The 27408-nt window shown below is 45.6% G+C and overlaps 1 protein-coding gene across 9 annotated transcripts in view; it reads left to right on the top strand.

The window, feature by feature from the left end:
* TSPAN4 (tetraspanin 4) overlaps nt 1-27408 on the top strand; it is a 410086-nt gene that overhangs the window by 307372 nt on the left and 75306 nt on the right. Inside the window, exon 1 of one of the 9 annotated variants that reach the window (XM_035327288.1) lies at nt 4686-4809. The exons of the other annotated variants lie outside the window; for them this stretch is intronic. The gene's annotated coding sequence lies outside the window, so the exon portion shown is untranslated. Of the gene's footprint in view, nt 1-4685; nt 4810-27408 lie in introns of those variants that run through there. 9 annotated transcript variants of the gene reach the window in all.

The following is a 27408-nucleotide window of genomic DNA, read 5'->3' as shown; positions in this document are numbered from 1 at the left end:
GCATCAGGTTTTCCTTGTACCACTGAGCCTCCCCTTGTGCCTGACAGTCCTCCTTTCCTTCCTTGGCAGCTCCGGGTTAAGATGCTGCTATGATTTAAGCATCCTCACCTGTTTCTCTTATCACTTCTGTTCAGCCCCTTGCCCCTGCTTAAATGCATCCTGCATTAAAGATGCCAAGGAGCTTGGAAAGCCCAACCACCATTTTTACAGAAGAGAAGGCTTCCCAGCTTTTTTCATCGCCCCATGTAAGGCTTCTTGCATGCTGGTACACACAACGAAGGCAACTCAGTCCTCTCCTCTTTGGGCCTCATGCAAGGAGGAGGGTTGCAATGCAATTTCAGGAGGAAGGTTGCAATGTGAAGTTGCATTTGCAGTCCCAGGAAGGTGCACACAGCTGTGTGGACTTCTGCAGACTTTTCCTACAGACTTCTTTGGTGCTGGGCATGCCACGTCAGCAGGACCCGTTGGCAGCGCTGGTGCAGGATAGCTGGTGGGAGAGCACAGCACCATGCTCTGTTATGCGGACACCAGAGAATGGGGCCACAGTGCAGCAAGGGGGCTCGTGAGTACAAGCTGGTGCTGCTTTGATCTTTTAGTACTGTGGCTGCACTTCAATCCATACACACTCTGCATCTGTCGGTTACAAGTTTCCCCATCGGTTGCTAGCAGCACAATCTGTTATGGCCATAAACTGGAGAACTGTTAAACGAGTGGAGAAGGTCATGGTGATGAGGCCCAAGCAGTGCTCACTGGGGAATGAAGTTGTCGTAGGCCGTACCACGTCATTAACAATGAAGGCAGCAGATGACAGCATGTTCAGATCCCATGGGGCACAATTATTTGGATTTTCACTGTATTTCTATTTGGGAAAGAAGATAAACCTAAATGCTGTCTGCTGCGCAGCAGACTTCTGACAGCCGTTTGAAAGGACAGTCAAGGCTTCCCAGTAATTTCACAGGATAGCAGCCTGGCCATTGTGCTCCATGACACATGGTGTGTTTGGCCTCTCAACTACTTGGGTTGTGGTCCTTGACCGGAGATGTCAGAGGCAGCTCTCGGGCCCACAGGGACATCGCACCTTCCCTGGGACAAGGGGAAGGGGCTTTTGGGGATGTTGAGTATGGGAGGTTTGGGATTCTGCAGAACAGCAGCTGCCTGGGGGACAGAGAAAGCTTCTTTGGGGCAGGTCCTTAAGGACGGGACATGCTCTGCTGCAGGGAGGGACTGATTGCAGAAGTAATGCTTGGGGACAAAGAATAGTCTGCAGAAGACCGTGTGAAGGAAAAACTGCTTTTAACCAATTTTCATTTAATTTTTCTCTCCAACGGTCTTTTTAGAGTTTTTTTTTTTTCTTTAATTAAAAAGTTAAATGTTCCATTATATATTCTAGCAAAGCCTGCCCTTGTTAGTCTTTGGTCCTTTATGTAGAACTTTCTGTAGGGAGAAGGCTTGGGATCCTTTCAGACATTAAATACACGTTCATCATTACCTCCATCCTTGCCTTCTGCCGCGTGGCGGTCCTGAAGGGCAAGGTGGAAGCCGGTAGAGGTCCTTATGCTGCAAAGAGCAAAACCCAGCTTCAACCTTATGCTCCCTAGTTCCCCTGAGCACGTGGACTGTGACTCAAAACACGAAAATCAGCCAGGCTATGAGGAGTGCATGGGGCTAAGTACCAAGAAGATCCTGTGAGGATAGCATCAAAATGATGCTCAGGGCTACAGGAGCGCGCCAAGCCCCAGCAGCACACAAGCTTCTCCAAGCAGCGGACGCTGGGGGGTCTCTCTCTGCTGGGCAGGGTTCCCTGCCCTGAATCCTATCCCCTTTGCTCCATGAGAGCACAGTGCCCTACACACAGCACCAGGTAGGCACATGGATGCGTACAGAACAATGTTAAATCCCTCCACTTACTTTCTGCAGTTCTTCAGAAATGTTAGAGTTTAAGAAAAGGCAAGACCACTCTTACCAACCCCTTTTCCTTTTCTGTTACCCATGTCACCTCGTAAAGGTACCTTCCTCCCCCGTGCCTGCCTGCTGCAAGGTCTCGGAGCGGTGTCAGTGTTTGCAGTAGATCCCTAGAGACAGGCCAAAGCACTTAGGCTGCGAAGCTGTGCTGTTTTAATTTGAGGAGGCAGAAAGCCAGGTCAGATTGACGGTTTAAGTACCGACAAAATAAACTAAATGCAGACTGTGTGTCCCAGCCTCTTCTGCATTCAGTTCCCACTGGGACACTCTGTTCCAATGGGCTTGTTCCATTCGACTTTCTTGCAGGGAAATTGGAGAGTATCCAGCTTTAAAAATTACCTCAGCTTTAATTTATTCTGCTTTTGATGTTTGTGGCTCCATATATCTAATGGTCCCCAAATCTTTTCCTTACTCTCTGAGGCTATAGTTTACCTGCCCAATTTCTCAAAGGCAGATAGCACTTACTTTAAAAGTTACATCTAATTTTAATATCCGTATGTTTATATAGTATATGAAGTTTGTAGGGTGAGGGAGGAAGAGAAATGACTTATGCTTCATGAACCTTTCCAGTCACATTAAAGACAAATGATTTTTAGTTGTACAGGGATGTTTTGCAGAAACCTGCCCAGGTCCTGCATGTTTAAGGTGACTTACACCTGGCAAAAAATGAACAAGCTGTTCTCCCTTAGGACTCAGTACCGACCTCACAGACCTAGGTGTGATCCAGCTAAAGGTACCCCTTTTCCTTAAACAGTGTTTTTCTTCTTTTTTATAAAGAGAAATACTGACAATGGGGGAGATGAGTGAAAGGCACGTGAGTTGGGAAGCACTGGATTTGACATGTCAGGATTTAGAAATAGAGAGCCGGATTCCAGTTTTTATTGAGGCAGCTTTATGTAAACCTGGAAATGCAAAAGGGAAGCAGTGAAACAAAGCTGTAGCACTTGTTAAGGCCCCTTTTCAGAATAGGTTAAATTTAAATAAAAATCAGGTCCAAGGCCTTGTTTCCCACCTGACTGCTGGGCTGCAGGAATGAGAGCTATATATATATATAAGTAGAACAGAATCACGGTGAGAATTAAACCCTGAAGACAGGCCTTGGGAGGACACAGGATGGCTCAGGAAAACAGATCTGAGGAAGATGTCCTGTGATTGCATCGCAGCTGGTGAAAGTGAGCTGCCATCCAAGGCGAGCGCTGATTCCGGAGCCCTGTGGCCGCTTCTCGCAGCTCCCTGTGGTGGCTGGGCAGAGCCTGGCTGTTGATCTCCTCCTGCGTCCAAGCCCGCTGTCACCTCTGCGCACTCGTGCTGCTACCTTGGCATTATGAAGATCTTACGTGGTGGAAAAGATTTGCCAATTCTCTGCAAAGCAGGTTAATCCATCTCCATTAACACACCTACTCGTTTCAAAGATACTCGTTGCCTTTTATTCTCACCTGCGCACGTATGCTCAGGGAGAGCCATGTGCTCACCTGGTTCATGGTGGTGTAGCTTTTTGGAAGCCTGGCAGAGGAAAAGAAGAGCTCTGGAGGTCTGACCTTATGAATTCTGGTATGAACACAGAGACAATGAGTATAAATTAGCAATTGCTAGCAATAGAAATGTAATGTCAGACTAGTATTTCTGTTTCAGACTATGCCTGAAGCAACTGGCTTATGAAACAGATAACTTTTCTTACTATGCAAAATTGACCTTTTTTTTTTTTTTTTTTTTAGGGGAAAGGGGGGAAATAAAGACACTGCTTGTGTCCTCTCTGTGCCACCCAATAGGTCATCCTAAGCAACGTGAAAGGGTGTTTTCCATCTTCCTAACAAGCTGTTTATTCCTTTTTCTTCCTTCTCTTCCTTTTTCCTCCATAGGTGATGAAATAGGTTGGCTCCAGCTCACCCCTCCTGGCATGCCATATGTGCTGTGTGATGCCCTTCTTCACTAGATTGTTCCAGCCTTTGGGGAGATGGGAATTTATTCCTGGAATCACTCCAGTGTCCAGATCACTTTCATTGTCTTTATTAAGATGGACTGCAGCCCACCACTGTTGAGAAGAGCAGTTGGTGGGGAGCATGAGATAATTGCCTAAAATGAACTCTGCCTCCACGGGGCACAAAACCGCTCAGTGGCATTGCCGCTCTCTCGTTCCGGCTTAAGTCACCTTCCTCCCTCTAGGCAGTAGCTGCTTCTTGCGTTTATTCTGGGGACCATATGCTCGGCCTGCTCCCCAGACCCAGGCTTGGACACTGCCTGCAAAGCAATGCACGTTCTCGCCTGCAGACCCGCTCAGATGGCATCCCCATCCTACTGGCGCGGGCTGGTTGGCAGCAAAAGAAATTGCCTTTTCTGGGTACTTGTTGAGCTAAGCTCCATAGGTCCAAAGGGACAATCTTTCTGCCTGCCCATTCCTAAACCCACATGGCTGTGTTTGGTAGGGCCTCCCTCCCTAATACTCCTGAACCTCATGGAAGGGTCTGACTTTTGTCAGCCTCAACAGCGCGCTGTGCTATTTTGTATGGCATTGGGGTGGAGATGGGTCGTGACTGTGAAACTGTGGTCTAAACTTCTGAACATTCCCCATGCTGGAGGTGTTAGAGCAGCAAGGCAGAGCAGATCCAGGGGGTGATTTCTCTGCTGGGCTTGTTGAGCAGACACAGCTCTGTATCAGAAGTGGTTAAGCCTGAGCCTCCTTCATCTGCCCCAGCTGGAGCCAGTTAGCTGGGGAGTGGTAGAGGTTTCCAGCTACCCAGGAAGAGGTGGAAGGCAGGAGAAAGGTGGAGGTACAGGTTTTGGAGCTGCAGACTGAGAGGAATTGTGCAAGGAAAAGCATAAAACAGGGAGCACAGGCTGCCAAAGCAGGTAGGGAAGTGGATGAGGGGTGGGGAAGAGGTGCTTAAGGCATGGCTGTTGTGCTGGAGGTGGGTCTGGGCTTTCCCTTCCCTCCTGAAGAGAAGGCAGCGAGCTCTTGGTCAGCCCACTTCTGGGTGTCAGAACAAACTGCACCCATGGCCTGGCTGGGAAGCACCAGGCTGAGAGCAAAGGCTGACAAAGCAGCAAGCTTTTGCAGGCTGCCGCAGCAGCCCCTTGCCCTTCCAAAGGGAAACAGCCACGTGTCTCTTTGCCAGCTCAGTGAGCACAGAGCTTTATTAGAAAATGTTTCCTTGCATTTGTGTCCTGCTTGGTTTGTTTGGTTCTTATTAGTTAGTAATTGTTTCATTACTGTAGAAATAGATGTCATGTTATTTTTTATGTTGGTGTCTTTTTTTTCTTCTTCCTTCCCCTGTTGTTTTGTGAACATTTCTTACAGTTATTTGCTGCAGGGAAAATGGGAGAAGGACTATATAACTGGGCAGAAGCTGAGAAATTGTCTTTGCTTTGGGAGAGCCCAGCTCATTGCCCACAGCTGGCAGCAGCAAACCCAGCAACGTTACCCTCAGGTGTGAGACCCAGCAACTTGCCCATGCTCCTCCTTGCAATGGGAAGAGCAGGAGCAGGGCAGACGGAGGGTCTGGAGAAGAGCAAAGAAAGCCCTAGTGTTTGATGGGGCCCTTTGCACCTTGAAGAGAGGTGTGGGAAAGGAGTAGAAGGAGCCAGGCGAAAAGCAGCTTACGGCTGAAATAGCTAAAAGCTTGGGGGGGTGAATCTTAAGTTGGAGCCTCTGGAGGAACGCAAAGCGTGCTGCTGGGAATGCCCTGCTCTGTCCTCTGCCCTGTGTGTCCTGACAGCAAAAGGTTTCAGGCTCAGTGCTTTCATGAAGGATTATTTTTAGGAGAATCAAGTGCTGGGCATCACAGCCACAGTAGCATCTCCTGTGGCAGAGCTCAGTCATACACCCCTGTGACCTTATGTGGCTCTGCCCTGTCCTGCCCCTTACACCTCGCTGTCACTGCTGGTACTCTTGTTTTAATGGTAAATTAAGACAACCACCAAACCCTTCAAAATGTCCTCGTATCATTTCAAGGAGGGGCCAGCTGGAGGTAACTTAAAGCAGAGAAAAGAGCCGCGGAGGAGAGCTTTGCACATTAAGATCTCGATGAATTATGCATGCCGTGTGGCAGGCTAGTACCGGCGATGCTGGCTTTATGAGAGGAAGAGAGTGATGGCAACAATTCACCTCAGACTTGAGCTGGGGCTTCTCATGAAGAGGCAGTAAATTGAGCTGAGAAGGAGCAACACGGCTTTTCCTTCGGGCCCCTGGGGGCCGAGAAAGGTTATTTGGCAGCAAGGAGCAGAAGACCTGCTCGGAGCAGAGCGAGGAGAAGGGAAGGCAGGGAGGATGCATCAGCTCTGTGAGCTGCTTGGCAGGGCTGTGTTGAGGAGTGGTGGAGGCGCTGACAAGCCCCAGTGGGTGCACATTAAACCCTGCCATGTAACGGAACGGGAAGGCTGACACCGAAAGCATCATATCAGGCAACCCCTGCTGCCTTGGGCCTGCTGTCCTGCAAAGCAAAGGTGGAAAGAAAAAGAGGAAGCAGCAGTTAAAGCAAAAAATCTCATTAAGGGTAACGGTTAGCTGCAGGAAAATAAAACTCTGCAGCTCTCTGATATGAGGTCCATTCCTGTGTGTGGCAGCTGACTTGCAGAGTTCCTCAATGTCACAAGTAGGTAACTAGTTCAAGTGGTTTGCCAGGAAATGAAGTGCCCTAGAAGTTTTCCAGGTCTTTGTGAATCAACAGCAAAAAGAAATTAGTTTCTGCGCTTGCTGGCAAGTTGCCACCACATATTTATCAGACAGCTGCTGCTTTGGTAGTGGCAGTAGTAGGAGCTTGAGTACCTTGTAGTTGTTTGTGGTTCTCTTTCAATGAGATCTGCTTCTTCCACTGCATTCTTTAAGGGTCTGGGTTTTGGCCATTTATAATTTTGAACCCTTTTTTAAGGAAGAGGCAGTCCCTACAGGCATTGAAAGTGGACTGTGTTGCCCTGAGGCATCTGCATAGCGATAATGATAATTTTCTTTTTAGGGTGTTGGTTATTCTCCATTGTCAAAAGCACTGAAGATGTATGTTGCTACTCTGTGGTGGGAGAGTATATTTGTATTTTGTTTACGGATGGAGAAGCTGGCCTGCACAGAAACAGTGCAGCATTTTCAGAAGTGTTCTGTACTGGGAGGCAACCATTTCCTGAGATCTTCAGAGGTGCTGATCATCAAGTGGAGCCTCTCTGGGCTTCAACTCAATTACTGGCATTTACAAAACTGGAAAGCGTCTGATACTAGACAAAATCAGAGGCTACTCTGAAAAACTTGGCCCAAGTGATATCCTTGGCCAAAAACTTGGCCCAAGTGACTTCCTTGGCCTACAGGGCTCCATGGGAATAGTGGGCACTGCTGCAATTTCTAATTCTCTGCTGCTCTACTGTAGGTTGTTCTTTATTGTTGAGATGGTGACTGTGATTGCCTTGGCCCCTGCCTCCCAGTCTGTCCGAATCCTGTACGTGACAAGGCTGTGTATTTGTATCTTACAGTTTGCAATTGTTCTAACCTTGTCCATACGCAGCAGAAATAGGGCTTGTTTTACATCAGCCTCTTGCAGGATGCTTGGATGAAGGAGAGAGCAGGGCCCGCAGCACTCCTGGAGAGAGGTCTTTTTCCTTTGCTGGGCTCCTGCAGAATCCCTGTTTGTAGCTGTTCTAGGTGTTAAAAATGGTGGTTAGGATTGCTACGGAATGCTCAAAGAACGTTGATCGAGTTTGAACTCTCCTGCCAGTGATCTGGCGAGGCTTTGATTGTGGCTCTGAAATATCTCCGGTATGACACGACATTGCGACTTCTTATTGCAGCGCTTTCAAGTGGGGTTCGCTGAACTGTTGTCTTGTGTTTAGTGGTGTGGGTATACACGAAAAACGAAACCACCCTTTTAAACTGTAAGCAGTAAAATATGTATTGTGCTTTAATTATTTTCATTTTTGGCAAAGCTGCTTTATAATACAATTATGTGTGTGCCCAGGGGCATAAGGGATTGAATTACTGGGTATCTGCCTTCCAGCACTCTCACCCCATACTTAAATTATATGAATCCTTTGGGAACCAGGCAATTGTGAAAGTGCTAGTTAGAAAAAATATCCAAAGTTGCACACAAACATCCTTATCTCCAGAGCTGTTTTGTAGGTAACTTTTATTTTTTTAATCTAAGTGCAATGAGTATAGGCTTTAGATAGCTCATCAAGCGGATTCTTACAAAGATGTTCTTCCACGTGCTGGGACAAGAGACATCTGGGGAAGATGGGAATCACCTACTCTGGCCAAGCATGAGAAAAGGAGGAGGGTAAAAATAAGTCGTTGGGGAAAAATAAGTCTATTAGCTGAAATGAAAGCTCTGGTAATCCTTATTCAGACAAGGTTTTTGTTAATATTCCACAAATAATCTTCTTTGTTTGACTATGCTTTTTTTGGTGTTTTCTTTTAATTTCTCAATGCTTTATAGAAAATGAGGTGCGTGTGATGCTTTTGCAAAGATGCCAAGGCAGAAACTACTCATTGCTGGGGATGAAATTAAGGTCAATGCCACATGCAGCTTATGTCAGCTTGATTAAGACTTTTTTTTTTTTTCCCCCCAAAGCAGTTATAATTAAGCAGAAGCAAATTTTGCATGGACATTCTTCTCCTGAGTTATCCTGCTTCCTTAGGTAATCTGAAGTGCTGTAAACTTTAAATTGAACGAGGTGCATGCACACAGGTGTTGGCAGTAAACTAAACAGAGCAGCTTTGAGCCAATTTTAGTACGAATTTGCAGTAGTAATTAGCAGTATTAACTTGTAAATGGGAGCAAGGCAAAAAATTTTGACAAAAGTTGTGAGTCTCCATAACCAGAAACAACTTAAGGGATGTTGACATTACACCGTGGAAAGACTTGATTTGAGATCTGATCCAAAACTACAGTGGTATGTTCCACCTCCTTAAGAAAGTGCCAGGGAACGGTGAATTCCTCCCCAGATTTCCACAAGGGATATGCATCTAAAGATGCCTACAGAAATCCTCTTCCCTTTGAACAGAGATGGACACAGCTGCTGAGCTGGTCTGGATTTGTTTTGTGCAGCTCTCTAACAGGTTCCTCCTTTGCTGCTGCTCATCAGCTTTCAAAGATTTCAGTTCCACTGTTTGAAGTGTAAAAAAAAATCTTTATTCCATGTACAAGTAAGTTCCTAGTGGCTCAAAAGTTTCTCTTTCTTTATCAGCTAGGCTGATGTTTCAATTTCAAGATTTGTTTAGGGCTTGGGCAGATTTTTTTTCCCCTTCTGGCACTGGTCCAAGCCAGGTTTCATTGGCTGGATCTCTGCTTATACACAGAGGTGAGCTTGTGATTGCTGAGATTACACATAGGTATTTACCTAAGGATAATAATATGCATCGTGTAACCTCTTCCTCTGGCTTTTATTTGAATATTAAGAGGAAAGAAATGACGTTCCTGCAGGGGTTTCCTTCCCTGTTTCTCTCAGGGAGGGGAAAAAAAAGCAACAAACAAGCGTGCCATGTTTCCTAGCTAAAACCCATTCAAACAAAAGAAGTCCTAAATCCATATTAATCGCCGCCACCTCTAATTTTTCAATCACTGCTTGATTAAATTGCTGCCTAGATTCATGTTTTCAGTGATGGGGCCTGGTGAGCGCTCTACAGCGAACTCAAACAGAGAAGTAATAAAGTGCTTTCTGTCATAGGCACTCCCCAAAGCACCAGACACAACACAAGTTATTAAAAAAAAATTCCAGGAGAGTGAGCTGCTGTAAACTGCGCAGAGAGGAAAAAATGATTGTCCGGGGAAGTGGAAGAAGATTTTAATTTCATATCTGCAATTACAAAAGCAAATACATCTGTACAGAGGGTATTTCAAAGTCAAAAAGAAATGAGCAACGTCAAATGGTTGGGTCTGTGTCAAGGGCTAGGTTTGTAAGGGTTTTAACCACAGTCAAAAGGCGAGAGCCCATTATTTCTCTTCCAATATAATTGTCAGCATAGAGCACGTCCATCAGTTAATAAACTTGCATTGATCCACAGCCACTTGCCTTTAAATCTTCCCGTCAGGAGTGCAGACCTTCAACTGCAAACGTGCTCCGATTGCCGCCAAAGGTGGCTTTTTATTCAAGCCAATTTAAATTGATGTGCAGCCCTTTTCTGATACTCTGTGGCCACTCTGAAATTTGGGTATGTTGCTGGAACACTTGAGGTAGATGTGTGGCTCTTGTGCCTATGCTACCAGCGAGCAGTTACAGTGCTGCTCCTGTGCTGCTCCCTTGCTTGGACTCCAGCACTAGTTATTTTCTTTAAAATGCAGTCTGTGGATCTCTTGCAATTATACAATTATCCTCTTGGCTTTACACCTTGTCTTCATCAGCTCTGTAAGTCTTGATGTTGATAAAAGCACATACTGGCCAAGCTTGCTCTCCTTTCTAGGGTGTCTCACAGGGCACATTGCTGTGTTCTGACACCAAGAACACAACTTTTTCTTTCCTCCCACCCAAATGTGGCTACAACATTAGTCAATAAAGAGTCAACGTGAGCTAAATCATTGTAAGTCAATGGTAAGCCAATTCGGGAATGTCCACGCTAGGGTTTGTGTGAACAACAGTTTAGTGAAATCAATTGAAAAATCAATGCTGGGCCTCATCTCTGTCAGTTTAACTAGCTTCCCTCCCGATCAGCTCCCAGCCGTCTAATAGCTGACAAAAACCTGTGACATAACATTATCTTAGGCTTATGCAGCCTTCATCAGCAAAAGAATTTCAGTCACTGAGCTTACTCTGTAAGTTTGGGTCATGCAGGGCTTCGCCCAGCTGAGTGGGTGATGAAGCAGCCTGCTTGATGCCCAACAAGCCCGCAGCTGCAGCATGGGGAGGGCACAACAGCCTCAGTGGTGAGACACCAAAGGAGGAGCTGAGAGCTGAGTGCTCATTTTTACCACTTCATGTCTCTCTTTTTTCTCCCACCAAATGGCTGTGGTAGTACAAATCTCACACATGGTGTCTGGGTCTTATTTTCATTAATTTGTTCTTGGGAAGATTTTTAAAAGTCAGAGATTACAAAGGTAATAAAAATGCACTGCTGACTGCAGCCACCAGATGCTAGGAGTAGTGCTGGCACATCAGTGATGCTCTCCCATCCTGCCCACTCGTGTCAGCGCGCTCCGATGGAAAGCCAGGGCTGGTGTGGCAATGATGAGGCAGGTCACCTGAACAAATCTGTCATCACACAAAGCTCCAACTAATTATTTAGCAAATACCTTTGAAACCTCGGAGCTAAGCATGATTCTTCTGGTTAAGAAGGATGTGATTTCTCTGGCAGAAGTATTTCTTCCCTTCGTTTTCTTGTGCTGTTAAAGTTGTGCTGCTGATGCAGTGGTCTTGGTGCAGTGCTGACTTCATGTTTGCAGATGCTGCTTTGCCTCCACGACAGCCACAAACCTGAAATAGGGTCACAACATAAGAATTCCTGCTTGCTGTAGCTTACCTGTTGAAAGATTGAGGAGTGAGGTATGTTTCTAGCCCGTGTTACCCATGCACGTTCAGTGGTTGACATACAGCAGACTTCACAGCCCTTATCTAAAGCTACTGCTGGTGCCCGTAGTGTTGAGGCAGGGAGCTGGTGTGGGTAATTGCTGCCTCTTACTGTACAGCAAGGCACGTATCCCGTGCCTCTCCTGGAAAATCCCATCTTGTGCTGCTCTGCAGGAAAATGAAATCATCCCACAATGAGCAATAACAATTCAAAAACATTTCATAAACATTCTTGTTAAAAAAGACAATCCCCAGCACAACAGTGGTGTTTTGTTTTCCCAAAATGACTTGGAGATCTCTTCGCAGGCTGCGGCTACGAAATATTGTTGGAGCAGTGGTCTGAGGCTTTGTCCTTCCCTGCTGTCCTCCCATTTAACATCAAAATACGTTGGGGCTTCCTTCTCTGCTCTAATACTATTGTTTGCAAATCCATATTGCTCTTTTACACTTTAAAACCCTGACCGAGACTGGTTGTGCCATTAGCCACTTGTTTGAGAAAAAGAGCCAAAATTGAACCCTTCCAAAAAGCACCGGGTTGAATGCTGAAAATGTCACTCAGGATAGCTGTGTGCTTACCTCTGGTTTTCAGAAAGCACAATCGTAATTTTTAATTTCTGCAGGTCCCTGAGGGAATCCTGCTAGAACAAGCTGATAAGGGAAATTGCTTCTAATTCTGCAGCACACTCCATCCCTTCCCTCGTTCAGTTATTACTGTATTGTGCCAACAGTCCTGGTGACACACGCTCACTGCTCCCTTCTCCCCTCCTGCTCTGCCACTATTTTAGCCATTTCATTAGAATAATGCGACCACGCTTGTTGTTTTGTGGAGATGTAATGACTTGGAGTGCTGAAGTCCTGAGGCAGGCACGGGGCTAACCTTTGCATCCCCTGTGATTGTGTCAGTTGCTGGATATTATTATGAGACCTACAACACGAGCTTGGGAACAGACAAGAACCTGCAGCCAGCAGTTGTGAACCTCTTGGGGTTGTTATGCCCAAGCAGTCATGCATCCTCTAGCCAGATGGCAGATGCTTACTTCATCAGTGAATCATTACTTTAGCAGGGAGATGGCATTATAACAGGATTTCTTTACTGTGTTAACTGAGTGACTTCTCGTTTAGTCAGGTGAGCGGTAAATAGAAAAGGAGCTTTAATAGCAATAAGGTCATTTGGTTTCAGTTATAAGCTTGGAGGTGTAGCACAGGTCAGGAGGGTGCAGCACGCACAGAGGCGTTGGTTCTTCAGGCTTTGGCAGATTTACTTCTTTGCTTTCCTGACTTTGGTGTTGAACAGGTTTTCTTCCAGGATGAAATAGGAGAAATGTGCAGGGCAAGAAAGGAGATCTGAGGATCTTCATCCCGAGCCCTCTCAGCCATCCACTGCCAAACCAGCTGGTTACAGAGCATGCCGGTAGGACATCCCTACTGCATGCTCTCAGTGTGGCTGTCTGCAAACAGGCTTTTGGACATAGTCAGGGGCTGGGTGGGCTTTATCCCAGTGCAGCATTACCAGCTGCAGTGGGCTAATGGCTCTGAGTTCCCTGGGCAGACCCTTCTGGGGATAACGTTCCCCTCTGCCGTGTGGGAGCGCTCTGAAGAGCAGCACTATCACCTTTTGCATTTGCCTGACAACCTTTCGGCTTTTCAATCTGTTTGGTTACAAATGCCAGAGTTATTTAGGAGAACATACGCTGTCAGCTTCGATTGGCTTCCTTTGTAATTTTGACAGACAACGTTCCCTAAATGTATGACACAAAGGCTTATTCGGTGAAGGCTGTCACGTACCAAGACAAAGGGATTTTAAGAATAATAATGACAAGTAAACATCCATCTTTGGGGGACTCTTGGTACAATTCGTTGAGAAGGCAATTCCTGTGAAGGGTGTAAACAAAGTTTTAGGAGTTGCTAATGGCAAGAATGAGAATGTGTGAACGTGTGAGTATGATTTTTAGTGATTAGGCTAATTAAATATAACACAAGGTTTGGGATTTTTTTATATATATATTTTTTGCTTTTAAACTTGAAGAGGAGCTGAGCAGCACAGTAAAGGAAGATGCAAGTAGGATAAAAGACTCAGGATGCAGAATGGCTAAGAGCTGGAGGATAGGGAAGCAGCCAAGAGATGCCAGGGAAAGCTCATCTTGGCAGTGTGATTTGTACAGCTGGGGACTGCTCACTTAGATGGAGAAGGAAAGAAGTAGGGGCCTGGGACAGAAAACCTGTAGTGCAGGAGAGCTGATAAACCACAGTACCAGACAGAAATTTGATGACGTACACAGATCTGTGCAATGTATACCTGTGGAGGATCTAGCCTGTTAGGCTTTTTATTTTTTATTTATTTTTTTTCTTTCTTTTGCCCATTTGCACTCATACAAAGCTCAGGGTTGTGTGGCTGATGTCATACAGGTTTTCTCATACTTCTTGTCTCCCTTCAGTCTAATTCTTTCGTGTATGTTTGTGCGTTACTAAGCATTAAAAGATACCACAGTTACAAGCTTGCTGGTTTCCAGAATATACCATCAGAGCTGTTACTGTGTTTTTTGTTTTTTTTTTTTGTGTGTGTGTGTGTGTGTGTGTGGATCCTGGCATCTCCTGAATGGTAGAGATCCTCCAGGGCTGCGAAAGGCCCTCTGACTCACTCAGATCTTACACCGTAAGCCGTGTGCCTGGGGGTTTGCAGCTCAGTGATGCTGGTGGCTGCAGAGCTTGGATGCGCAGTGAAAAGCTGTATTTCAGCTCCGATTTTGCTGGATTTTGTGCTGTTGTATTTTTGTGTACTGTTCTTTGCACCAACAATTGTGGGGAGTTCATGCCTTTTTTTTTTTTTTTAAATGCCATTGTTGCGTCAACAAAAGGAAGAGCTCTCCTGCCCTTCTTTACTGAATTGTGCTTTTTCCAGGAGGGAAGTAAAATAAGTATTAGAAACAGAATCAAGAAGACTGAAAACATGGGATGGGAATAAAACCACACGACTGATTCCTCCTTTCTTTCTCCCACAACAAAAGGAGAAGGTGAACAAAGGGCGAGCAGACTCTGCCCTGCTGTGGGGAGGCACAGCAGCCTTCTGTGACCCTCTGCTTTTACAGGGAATTTCAGCAATGAAGCTTGGTAGCTGCTTGCATCAGTGTCCTTCCAAGGAAGGCACCTAAGCCAGTAAATAGCCATAACACGCTGGAGCGTGGTGTATTTATGTGCATGTGGGTCTCGTGTTCAGAACTGACCAGGATTTGGATGGTGCTGGGAGCATACCTCATAACACACTTGAGAGGAGCCTCGCTGTTGGGTTCTCTGGAGATATTTCTATGTCTTAAGAAATAGCCCGACCGCCTGAAAGTGGATGCAGTGCTTGGGGGGAGAAGGAAAGGCCTTCAAGAGATTTGGGATGGTATCAGGAGTTGGTGTTCAGTGCCACCCTTTTGTTTTTGAAAAGGTTGCATTACAAGTTTGCACTGGTGACTGGGAAAAGTCCCTGGTGACAGGGAAAAGGGAAACACCATTCCCACGGGTAAAAAGGAAAATCTGTGGAACTACAGACCAGTGAGCCTCACCTCTGTGCCTAGGAATGTTGTGAAAAAAATCCTCCTGGAAGTGTGGCAAGGGGTTGGAACTGGACGGTCTTTAAGGTCCCTCCTTTCCATCCCAAAGCATTCTGTGGTTCTGCGATATGATAAGCGCTGTGTAGTGGCAGGACCATGAAGCATCGCTCAGGTTAAGTGACCAGGAACCTGAACCAGAGCTCTTTGAACTCAGAGGAAGTTTGGGTATGGCTTATGGCCAGGAAGAGGCATGGGCATATGGGTAAAATGGTACCAAAATAAAGGGAAAAAAAAGAGGGGAAAAAAAGTGTGCTCTTAGCATTCACCTTTCAAAGCCAGGTGTTTATTCTCTGCAGTGAGATTTACCAGTCAGAATTTCCGTAAGCGTGTTGCTGCTGGCACGGAGCTCAGCGCTGAGCCTTCCGGCTCTGCAGCATGATGAAGGAGAGACCCGGATGTGGCAGTGTTGCCTTTTCCTACTGTCCTTTCTCTGCAATTCAGTTACAGGTCTGATTGGTGCAAGGCACCCCAAAGGTGTGTTCTTACCAGCTCTCCCTGGCCTGCTCAAATATGCCATTTATGTGCGTGTCAGTTTTTCACACCTGCGTTGAAACAACAAGGGAAGATAATGTGAGAAGAGAGAGCGAGCTGCCTCACTCTTTCCTTTCACGCGAATGCTCGGGCTCATCCAAGCAAGAGTCTTTCCAAAGGCAAAACTTTATCAAGAGCCAACTGGCTTTGTAAATTGGGCCTGTTTTGGATTGATACTCTTCATGAACGAACTCAGGAAGTGGAATTTAAAAACAAAGAAAGGGATTCAATTATTTTAGCTTCATTACACTCTGTGCTACTGCTGCTCCTCCTCCGGAGAGCACTGGAGAAGCCCTCATGCTGTTTCAGGCTCTTCTCATTTACAGCAATGCGATTGCATGCATTGACCACATTTTCCAAGCCACTGATCTCGCTGCAAATGCTCTGCTGACTTGCTTCGGGCTTATCTGCAGAAAGTTAGCGAGATGCGTGGAATTGCCAATACTTCTTGTAATTGAGGGCAGTTCAAGGGGCCTGGGTTTTGCCTTTCTACGTTCCTGGTCGCTGTGCCCCCTGTGCCTCGGGTGGAAGGGGAGGAATGTGTGTCAGGAAAGCTCCCAGTTCGTGCGTGTTTGCATGGCTCCCTAAATGAAGTGGCTCTGTGCTGTTGTAGGTGCTGGCGTTGGCTGTGTCAGGTGATTCATGCTTTTAGGTAATTGACGTGCTTTCATTCATACTTTTAGGCAATTGCATCAGCTAATTGGCCAGCGAATGCCCCAGTGAGAGTGAGCTTATCTCATGCATTAAGCATGTATGAGGACATGCAGCTTGTTCTTTTTTTTGACTATAGCAAGTTTTTCCATTCCCTTATCTCCTGTTGCATCCCATGTAGCATTATCTGATGTGTTTTTCATCACAGAGACAGATGTAATCTTCTTTATTTCTTTTTCTCCTGCCTGGTGTGCCCAGCTGCAGGCTTACCCCACTACAACTCAGACAGCAGAGACTATCAGTAGCAGTTGAGGATTGCATAAACTTCCCTGGGCATGTTGAGATCCTCTCACATACCCATCCTAAAGCAGCCACAGAGTCAGGCAGGAAGCATTTCATCGATCAAAGTCTGCCTAACAGTCTCTAAGCCTTGTGATGTGTGTGCGTCTGCATATATAAAAACATACATATATTAATTCCACTGCGCTGGCAGCTCGCTGCTAAATCTAAGCAGAGAACAGAGTGTGGGGGTGCCGAGAGTCTGCTTTGTAAAATGCCTCGTGTGTGGTTGCTCCAGAGGGGACGATGGGGAAGGAGGGTGTGAGCAGTGCCACAGGAAGCCTGCGTGGCATCCAGCTGTGAGTAACAGGCTTGTAAAATAACCTCTCACTTCAGAAAGGCAGACGGCATGGCTGGTGCAGAGTCATGCTCAGGTGGTTCTTTCCCCTCACTGCGCCCAGCCCGTGTTGTCTAGAAATCTCGGAGCGGAGCCTGTGGAAGTGGCTCAGATGGGCCAGATAAGGCTGGAACTGCTGCAGACTCCCTCTGTCTGCTGCTTGGCTGCTGTTTTCCTCCCAGCTGATGCCAGGAGGACTTTGGCTGCCCTTGCATCAATCTGTTTGCTGCGGGACAGGTGGTGCTAAGCCATTCCGGCCCTGAGCATGAGCTTGCCGTAGCCAGTGCCATCAAGACCAGACTGTAGCGAGCATTTGCGGAGGTACAGTTTAATGGCTGGGGCTGGGTGTTGCGTAGGATGCAGTGGAACAGTCTCGCAAGGTCTCCAAAGCAGCTTGGGGATAATAAACCTAAGGTGTGGGGGGAAGCAGCAAGCAGTCGTGTGTCGCTGATCCCGGTGGCACTTGGATAAGTGTTGGCTTCCTTTTCCTGCCAGAGCTTTGGAGGGTCCGTCCTTCGAGGGACAGCGGTGGGTTTGCAAGGAGAGGAGCAGTTTCTCACTTAGCGCTGCCAAGTGCTGCTCCTGCTCATACAAATATTGCTGCCGTTTAATTCTGCTCTTCAAGCTGGCAGCAGCAATAAAGCCAGCAAGCAGATGCTACGCGGAGAGAAATGATTTCTCTGCCTTTGGTTTTCTTGCCCTATAGCAAAGTTGCGTAGCGAGTCAGTTGTGTCTGTAATAAGCCTGGCTTTCCAAGAGCTGCTCTTGGCTAGGAGATAGGGAAGTTTCACTGTGAGTCTCTTGTCCCCTTTGTCAGAGTTAATTTCCCATTTCTAGCTGGCTTTGAGGGAACGGTATGCTTGTTTGGTCAAGAGCAAGGGAAGCTGGAAGTTTCACCTGCTGAAAGCCCTGAGGTATGTTCAACGTGCCAAGTGCTGTTGTTCCACGGGCCTCACAGGAGTTTGGGGACTCTCCTAGCTGCATGCAGCCATTGCAGGCTCACAGCGTGCTTTGTCCAGGATTGCAGTGGTTTAAAGAGGAAGGACTGGATTTTGAATGTATTTAAAGTAAAACAAAGCTGTAGGATTCCTGCCTAAGCCAGGTTTTGTTCCACTTCAGTGGAAAATCTTGAAAAAAAGGCCTGCAAGCCTCTGCTGGACTCATCTATAGAGTGAAAGCAAATGTGACAGAATCAGCCCTCTGCCAAACGAGGGCTGCTTTTAATGGGAGTGGTGGCTGGGGAAGGCACTCCTGAAGACGGCTTCACTGCAGGGCAAACTGATGCCACCACCTCTCTAAATTTAATCTCTTCTGTGCTGCCTGTTCTCCCACATGACGTAGTGCAGGCGTGCTGAACACACAGTGCTATGTACAAAGCTGCCAAGGTAAGCCTGACTGCTTTCCTTGGGCTTGGGACAGCAGGATGATGCTCTACACAGGAAACCTGAAGGATGATGACTTGGATGCAGCATCAGCCTTGCTGGAAATGGTGTCAGGCTTTGATCACAGCTCCTCGGAGGGCCTGACAGGAGTATTTATTGAAGAAGCTAGCATTTCAGAAGCTACTTCTAGCTGCTTGCACCATCCGTGACTATTAAGGATTACAACTTAGGATAATTATTCTTTTAAGAACTAGCTTTTATCAGAGAGGACTAATGCGCAGCACCATGTGTGTCTTGGTGGTGCTTTAGCACTTCCTCATAATCATTCACTCTAATGCTGCACAACTGAGCAAATCCCATGGCCATTTCATCCAGATAAAATGGAAAAGATAGATGAGCTTTTCCCTGCCCCTGGAAGGCTGACAACAAATCTCAGATTCATCAGACCAGGGAGGAAGCAATTATCCAGACAGCAGCTTGCCAAACAGCAACGTTCTCCCTTAAAATAAAGGGGAACGATGACGATGTATTTCCATCAGCTTTCCCCATGCTGCTGCAGTGAAGGGAAGGCTTCTTCAAGACCTTTCCTCTGACTCTTTTCTGCTTCTAAATCCATTCTTTCTTTGTTAGCTTGTTTCCTCCTGCCTGAATGCAGTTTCCTCCTTGCTGTTTTGTCCAAGAAAGACAGACTTTGCTAAATTTCAGACTTCTTTGGGCAAGTTCATTCCTCTGCCCTGGCACTTACAGCTTTGCTTCCTGTTCCATTGTGGATCGAGGTTCAGCATGGAACAGCTCAGGCCAAGGACAGAGACGATACAATTCAGTGGAGGGATTTGCCAGTACCAGGTTAGAGGTTGGACTAGATGATCTTAGAGGTCTTTTCCAAGCTGAACGATTCTAGGATTCTGTATTTCAAATTCTAAGCAGCATCTGAGAGGAGTGTTTTAGGATGGGTAGAGAAATACTTGCCAAAAAACTCTCGTTTTCCGTGCCACGTACTGTTGCTCAGAGGAACGTTGCTGCTCTCTCTTCAGGTTTAGCTGCATGCCAGTCACTGTGTTGAGAGGCTGCTTTCCCCAGCAGCTGCTGTGTGGACGAGGTTAGCCAGAAAGGCTGTTGGCAGGTCTGTTTGTTTTGGAGGCCTTGCAAATATAGCGGAAGGATGAATTCCAGGTAGCCCGTCATTGAGTCCATAGCACCCAAGAGGCTGGATGGCAAAAACCTGCAGAGCGTAAGTGGGAAATACCCTTGAGTCTTGGGTTTCTTTAATCAGTCTGGGAGTTTTCTGGCCCCTGGGGAGGGATATGCCTTCCTGTTGGTTTTCTCTACCAAGTACACGTGAATGTTTCTTTGAGCTTCATTCGCCCTCCATAAGCAAGGCAGAGAGCACAGGCATTGAGCGGAGAGGAGTTTTGGTTCAGCGAACACAGAAAGCCTTCAAAGTAGGGATCGATGCAGGGCTCCCATAAAATACAAAAATTGCTGAGATTGCACACGATGAAGGATAAGGACAGAGAGGGAATATTCATCCAGATCACTGAATCTGGGGGGAACTCATTAAGCAGAGTAGGCTAGTTACTCAAAGGATTTTCACTCGTGTTTCTCTGCTTTATCTTTCCAATGTTATTTGCAGACTCTCATTCATCCTGCTTGTTTTCGAAGTCTTGTAGTACTTCAGCCATGTATTTTCATACCCGTTGTTTTCTCTTGTGAGAGAGCATCTTAATGGCCAGTCGTGCTCCTAGGGAGCCACGAGAAAGAGAGCAGCTGGACTGAAAATTGGATGCTCTTTTTTGGTGTTTTCCTGGCAAAAGTCCATTGCAGTAGCACAGTTCTTGAGATGTGCCACCTACCAGGTAAGATCTCATCATTCGAGATCAAGCAACAAGTGTTGCTGTTATTTGATAGACAAAAATTAGAGCAAGAGACCATGCTGGGACTGAAACACCAAAAAAATCACTGAAGTGACTGCCTCTGGGGGATTTTCCGTGCTGTCTGAAGGCAAGCTGTTCAAACAAAGCTCCAGTGATGAAAGTTTTCTGTCCCTTTGATTGTTTGGCCTGTTAAATGGTTAACAGAATTGGGATGGAGACCGCTGAAATCATCTTGAGATGTTCTCTCATTATTCAGCTGCTCCATTACAATTTGAAATCAGTCATTGAGCTCTTAGTGGCTAAGGGCCATTAATTATGAGCAGGTTCTTTAAAGTACAGCTGCAGGCTGTAAGTGGCCTGATGATGAGGTGTTTAAAAAGGCTTTTCCCTTGATTCAGAATCAGGGTATTAGCCTGAACTTAACTGAGAGTCTCGTTGACCCCTTCTTCCTTCCCATCCCTAACCTCCAAAAGTCTAGTTACGCCAAGATTAGGGCTCACTGGCTGAGATATTATCTTGTTCTGTTTGGGTGAAGTTCTCAACCTGTGTGTTTGACTCCCTTTTCTGTCCCTTATCTCTCTCTGATCTAGTTCTCTAGTCAGACGTGGCCCACCAAGCACAGACACATCGCAGCAGTCTCTGCCCTGCAGCTGGTTTATTCTCCTGTCTATTAAATTTGCATTAAATTCCACCGTTTCATTTTGGGGGATATCCTAGAATTAGCACACAGCCTGGTGTTACAAGGCCTTTCTCTAGTTTTCCTCTCTCTGCTGAAGGCTGTAACATTTATATTTGAAAGCTCTTTATTTTTCCACCTGTGGCATTTGAATTGCAATGCACCCTGTGGACATTTCAGCTTTGTCAGCTTGACTGTTATTAAGCTGTAATCATTTATCATCATTGGCAATGATTTTGCGTCCGTTTTTTTTAGCAGGTATCGCAGAACGTTTATTGGTAAACTGCTGTGAGCGTGCGAAGCCTTAGATACATAATTTATAAAGCCGTATTTATGTAGCGGTGCTTTATGATGGAAGGTTGTGCTGAGAAAGCATTTGAGGTGATGGTTTATTTTTAGACGAGCCACAAGTCTTTGTTTCCATCTCATTTCAGGCACTGGCACAGAATGATTGAGAATCTCCAGAAACCCAAAAGCTTTTTTTCCCTCTAATGGCGAGAGAGAGTATGTAAATAAAAGTGACAAACATAAAAATGCAATAAACTACAACTGTTTCATGAATTTATAACGTGAGGGGGCAAAGTAATAAAAAAGCTATAAATTCATGTCAGTCACCCTCCTTTAGTAAGAGCTACCAAGCAGCACGTGGAACGGGCGGTGTGGCAGTGTAAGCACAGCTGAATGCTTTCTGTGAGCGCTTGCTGCAAGGGTCTTGTGAAACTGGGAGAATTTCCTTCTTCATGCTCCACGTGTGTACTCGTGTGGGGTGCGATAGTGTCTGTGTCATAACCGTGAGGAAGAAAAAAAGGAGTAGTTTTAATGAAGAAAGGTGGACGAGTTAATTTCCAAATCACTCAGGGAGGATCAGGAGACTTCACATACTGTTATTTGGAGTGAGAATTCTCTCCTGCCTTTTAGATAATGTGCCAATCCAAAAGCTAGTTGTATGGATCTGAGGTTAGAAGAAATGTTTGCAATCTTTCTGTGTTGTAGCCTGTAGCGTGACAAAAAGAGATGGAATTTAATCCCGAAATCTTCTGCAGCTCAGATATTAACAGCGGTATTTATATGACCAGAGGGGGACTGGTTGGTAGTCTGCTGTGTGGACGCGTGGTTTGGACAGTCCTGGTGGGAACACTTCATGTTCCTTGTTCCTTCACAGCCTTTGTGCCCACTAAGGTGGATCCCCAAAACAGAAGGAGAAAGCAAGGGATTCTGTGGGCTCTCCTGTTGATGTGTTGCACTGATGTCACTGATCAGAGGTCTGTTCAACTGAAAGTGTTCCTTCCAAAGCAGGTGAAATGCTTCCGCAGCAGATACGTGGTTGGTGGTGGGAAAAGACTGTAGTGTTCCCTTTGGGGATAACTAGTGCAGAAAAAAGAGATAGTTTGAGGTGGCATTTGTTACTGATCGCATACTGCCTGTGCTTGGAAGTGGCTGGGGATACGGCAATTGTGTATAAATAGCATCAGTAAGAGTGCAGCAAAGCCTCACATGGGTTATTGCATAGCAAATCCTAATATAAATAAGCAATCATTAAAAATTGCTAACATAAAACAAGGGAATAATCTTTGCTCTCTCTTGTACTCCCACCCAATTAGAATAGTTTCCTTGACGAGGCATTTGGACTATTGAAGTGAGAGATGCTGTTCCAGTCACCAAGCTGGTAGTGTTACAAGGGACTGCTTACATGGGATCATTAGGCAGTTGCAATGGTGGTAAATACTTTGTTTGCCTGTGCAAATATGATTAACACTCCATAAAAGATTCAGAATGCTTTTTGCTCAGCCTCCTGATGACATTCAGTGAAGGAAGATGAGTCCTGTGATGTGAGGCTGCTTGCTATTCGGGTGCGATTGCTGCTCCCAAGTCTGAAATCGATCAGGGGATCGATACTGAAAGTGGTAGAAACCCTTCTACGACCATATGAACCAGGTATTGATGGGACTGTTTCAGAAAGACTTTTCATTAAAAGCTAGTTGCAGCGCACGAGTTTGATCATTCTCCCCGTCTCAATGAAGAGCTAAATGTCAGATAAGGGAGGTTTTACTGCCTCTTCATGCCTTTCACATTTCGTTCATGGTGCTGGTGCTGCTATGCTCAGCTGTCCCGCATGGAGCTGTGTTTGCATTTTGGATGCCCAGGCTGGGATAGTTTGTTTGTTGGTTTAATTCAGGAAGGAATATTAAGGCTGTGTACGTTTTGTGAGCTCTTGGGGCAGCTGGGGTTAAGTTGCATGCCGGAGAGTAACAGGGTTTTCACAGCCTAATGTGGCAGAGGTAGGCAAAGAGAGAGAAAGGGAGCTGAGATTTTGTATAAAAGTCCTACTGCTTCCCCAAACCTTCCTGTGCCTGCTGGAGACGGCCCGATTCCTGAGCAGGGCTTGAGCTCCTCTAGGGGAGAGCTCCAGGAACCAGCCCAGGTTGGTGGAGGCACCTGGAGAATGGTGGGAAGGGGGGACTTGGTGTAGGACAGAAGATTTGTCTGTCTTTGCCAGGACTCGAGGTATTGCCAGCCCCTCGTTAGCGCAGAGCAGGTTGGAGGGAAGGGAGCACTGTATTCCTGGTGTCCACACTGACCTGCGCCTCCAGCCCTCTGCCTGCCGTCCCAAGGCTTCCGAGCATTGCTTGGTTGTGACCCCACATGTGCATGCTGGCACCGTGTCTATCGAGTGCCACCAGCTGCCAAGCAAGCGGGGGAACTTCAGAGATGAATGGGAGGGCAGGAAATGGAATAGCTGTACTTGTCGGGGGGAGAAGACCTGCTTGATTGTGTAGGCTATAACTTAGCAAAGAAAAACGATTTCACTTTGAAGAGGTCTCCATCAGGAAAATTAGCTGTAATCACTGTGGAACACATCAGCACAATTTGGGACCCGGAGCAAGGATGCTCTTAAAATCAGGCTTGAGATGCAATGAGCCAAAAACAGTAAAAGCAGCATCCCCAGCCCTTGCTGCTGTTTCAGGACCAAAACCAGGCACCGTTTTCCTGAGCTGCCTCAACTTGCACAACTAAGTTCGGCTTTTGCCCGTGTGCATTGCAGGAGAGCCTTTATTCAGACTTTTTTTTTTTTAATCAGGTACTGGCATATGCAGTCAAGACTCTTATTTATTGGAAGCTTTTGTGAAGAAGGATATCAGCTTTAGTTCTTTCTTTCCCCCAGTATCAGCAATTTTCTATTTTAGATACACAACTAATTTTGCATTTCAGCTATAGTATCTATATTCTCTCTGGAGGTTTCTATAGTAACCAGCCCTGTGCTATCTGCATACCTCTATGGATGGATTATACATGCAACAGGAAAATATTTTTACTTCTATTTTTCTGCAGACTGTGCCTGTTAGCACATGTTTTAAAAACTTCTCGAGTAATGTGAAAGACTGTCTCTGTTGGCTTTGTACTCTTAAAAAACCTGTTTGTTCATATTTGTTTTTTTCCTTTCTGACCCCTGTCATCTTTGTATTTCAATATTTGTTAGTCTAAACCCTTCCAGTGCCTCTAAAGGAGTGAAAAACTCTACAGGCACCAAATCTGTCTTTTTTCTAGTGCAAGAAATCTGTGGTAGGCCAAGAAACTGAGCTGTGGCTTCTGGGAGGCATTATTTGGTGCTCGTTATCCTCAGTTTCTCTTGTCATCTCACCGGATGGTTTGGGTAAAATTCTCTGTAGATAATCTCCTTTCCAGAAACTACTATTTCTGCATTATGTAAAAGACCAAATTTCGCCATTTGTTTCTTTTGTTTTCAGTATTTAGCAGTAGGTATATGGCAGCAAGAGGCCAAAATGAAACCCACAGCTCCAGATCTGGTCTTTCCCCAGGTGCTCTGAAGTGACTAAAAAGTTTTTGTATCAGTTTGCAGCTGGGAGAGAACTGGGACTCTGGAGCACATCCAGTTTTCTTCCTTCTCTGCTTCTTCTTTAAAAGCTTTAACTTCATTTGATGGATTCTGATTCCAGATCTCATGCATGTATTCCTCTTTAAAACTGTATCGATTTCATTACAGTCATCCCAAGTGGATTTAGAAATGACGTTTGAGGAACAGATGAAAAAGCTTTAACACTTCCAATTTGGCAGCGATTAAGACTAGAACCTGCAAAGAGGCATTTTTTTTTCCATTGTCTTGTAGCCACCCCTTTCCCTCTCCTAACTGATGTGTTTGCTCTGCATTTCAGTAAGTTGTCGCTAACTCAGATCATAGCTTCCATTTGAGTTAGAGTTTAGGCAAGTTCCCAAATCAGAAGCCTGTGACATTGATAAGCACCGTTTTTAAGTATGCTGTGATCACGTTTAACCTTTTTATCAGCAGTGCTGCCTTGATAGGTCATCCTCACCTGCTATGTTTCTGCAAGGTTTTGCATCCTCGGTGATGTATGACTGCAGTTTGGGGCAGCTGAGTGCCCTACAGAAGTGACTAATTAAAGTCAGGGGCAGTTGAGCACGTACTTAAATGCTTTGCTCGATAAGGGTGCCGTTGAGCACATTTAAGTGTTTCCATGAATTTTGAGCCTGTGAAAGGAAAACACCCTTTTTACATGGGGTGTTTTAACTCATAAATGTTATGGTTTCTTTCTTTTGTAACAGTAGTTGATAGATAACTGTGATTTAGAGGAGCAAGTACTTAGGAGAATACTGCTCATAAAACAGCAGGGATTAACTGAAAGACTTCTTGTTCACTTTTCCATTAGCAGGGTGTCAGTATGATATTCTGTCTTTTGACATCTTCAATTGTCCCCAAATTTACTTTAGTTGTATGGGGCTGCAATTTACTGGTAGACCTCAACTGGAGAGGAATAATGAATTTCTTAAGGCTTAAGCTCTTGAGGCTCTTTCCTCACCAGGATAACTGAAAAAACAGCTTTTTATATGTTTCCATTATTGACACTATGAAAATAAATGCCTTTCTTGAGCAATTGCTTTTCCCATAAGGTCCAAAGTTCTTTTTTCTAGAATTTCTAGGCTTGATAAAAGCACTCCTGCTATTTGTCAGGCTCACATGCAGGATGGAATATCCTAAAACATAGCTTATTTACAGGAGGGAAATGTCTAAAAGGAAGGAAAGCAACAACATGAGCTCCTGACGTGTGTATCTTCCAACCTGTGACAACAGACAGCAGTGAGATAGAGAGCAACCAGGGTAAGAGCCCCAGGACGATGCATCACATCTGCTTTGAAATCATTTTGAGCCCTACCCGCTGTGTTGCACCTCTGACTAGGGGTAAGGCAGACAGCACGTGAATCAATCCATTAGGAAAAGTCCAGTACAGCACTTGGGCCAGCACATTGGTCCTGCTGGTTGACACCTATGAGGAATGTGGGCACGTGACTCTTGGAAGCATTTGGCCGCCTCTTGTGTACGTAACAGTCCATATTGCAATATGAAATGTTTGTATTTGAAACTTAAAAACTCCTTTTTGAAGGAAAATGAAAAGATGGGATCACAAGGCCAAACACTTGGTTTCATAAAGCTTTTAATTTTTAATCACTCTGTGCTGCTTATCTGTGAAGCTGAAGAGACAGGCATCTGGAACGCTTTGTGTTTTACTCAGTTGTGCTTTTTTAAAGCATCTTCCCATAAGTCAGAGAGATATTAGTGAAAGAGTTCAAAAGTGGAATAAAACGACCTCAGAACAAAATACAATTTTGGGTGAAGAGAATAGACTGCAGCGAGTAGATGTTCTGAAAGAAAGCGATGAGTAGAGCAGCATCCATTTGTGATATGTAATTTTTGTGGGATAATGTCTGTCTACTGGGTGGATCTGGCATTCATTCCAGGCTGAGACCAGACGTGTCTGTCTGAGAAGCAACACAAGTGAGAGCCCATCTGAATTAGATGAGGAATGATTCCCTGAGTTGTTCTCCCTCACAGAAGGGATTTGCAGACTACAGGCTTGTTGTGACTTTTTTCCTTTTTTTTTTTTTTTCCTTATGTACAAACTTTGCAATGTGCCCTACTGTTGAAATGCCAAGCTTCAACAGAGTTTTGAGGTCTGTCCTAAGACCAAGTAGACTGATTACTTCTTTTCTGCCCTTACCAAGGTGCTAAGGCATGTGGAATACGAGGAGGAAGGTACATGTTTGCATTCAACCACACTTTAAAAGGTTGCTTAATCCCAGTAGTGGGAAATCAGGGAAGCTTTGTGCTATGATCTAGGGGATCTGGAAACCCAGCTCTCGTTGATTGTTATTGATATAAATTACGAGACAGCTCAAGTGCTCTGGAGTGATGACAGCTGAGAACTGGCTGGTGGCTGTCCAAGTTCTTTAAGCGGTGCTGACAACCTGGGCCGTGGCTGCAAGAGCAGAAGGCAGCAAGGAGGAGGAGAAGGGAGCACGTGTGTGCAAAGAACAGATGTGGAGGAATCTTTACTCTGGTTCAAAATGCAGCTAAATAACTTTATCCTTTTTTATTTTATGTACCACAGCTTAAGCACTGTGTTGCTTGTAGTTTAGCTGTTGATGGCACGAGTGCAGGAGTCTGTTGCTTGTGGTATAAGTTGTAGGACTTCCCTACAACTATTCTGTCTCATCACACACAAAATCAAGCAGAGTGGGTACGTAGTCAGTAGGCCTTGTTCCAGGTTTGACA

This window comes from Oxyura jamaicensis, chromosome 5 (assembly GCF_011077185.1).
Source record: "Oxyura jamaicensis isolate SHBP4307 breed ruddy duck chromosome 5, BPBGC_Ojam_1.0, whole genome shotgun sequence".
Lineage (NCBI taxonomy): Eukaryota > Metazoa > Chordata > Aves > Anseriformes > Anatidae > Oxyura > Oxyura jamaicensis.
This window is presented reverse-complemented; position numbering and strand designations above follow the sequence as displayed.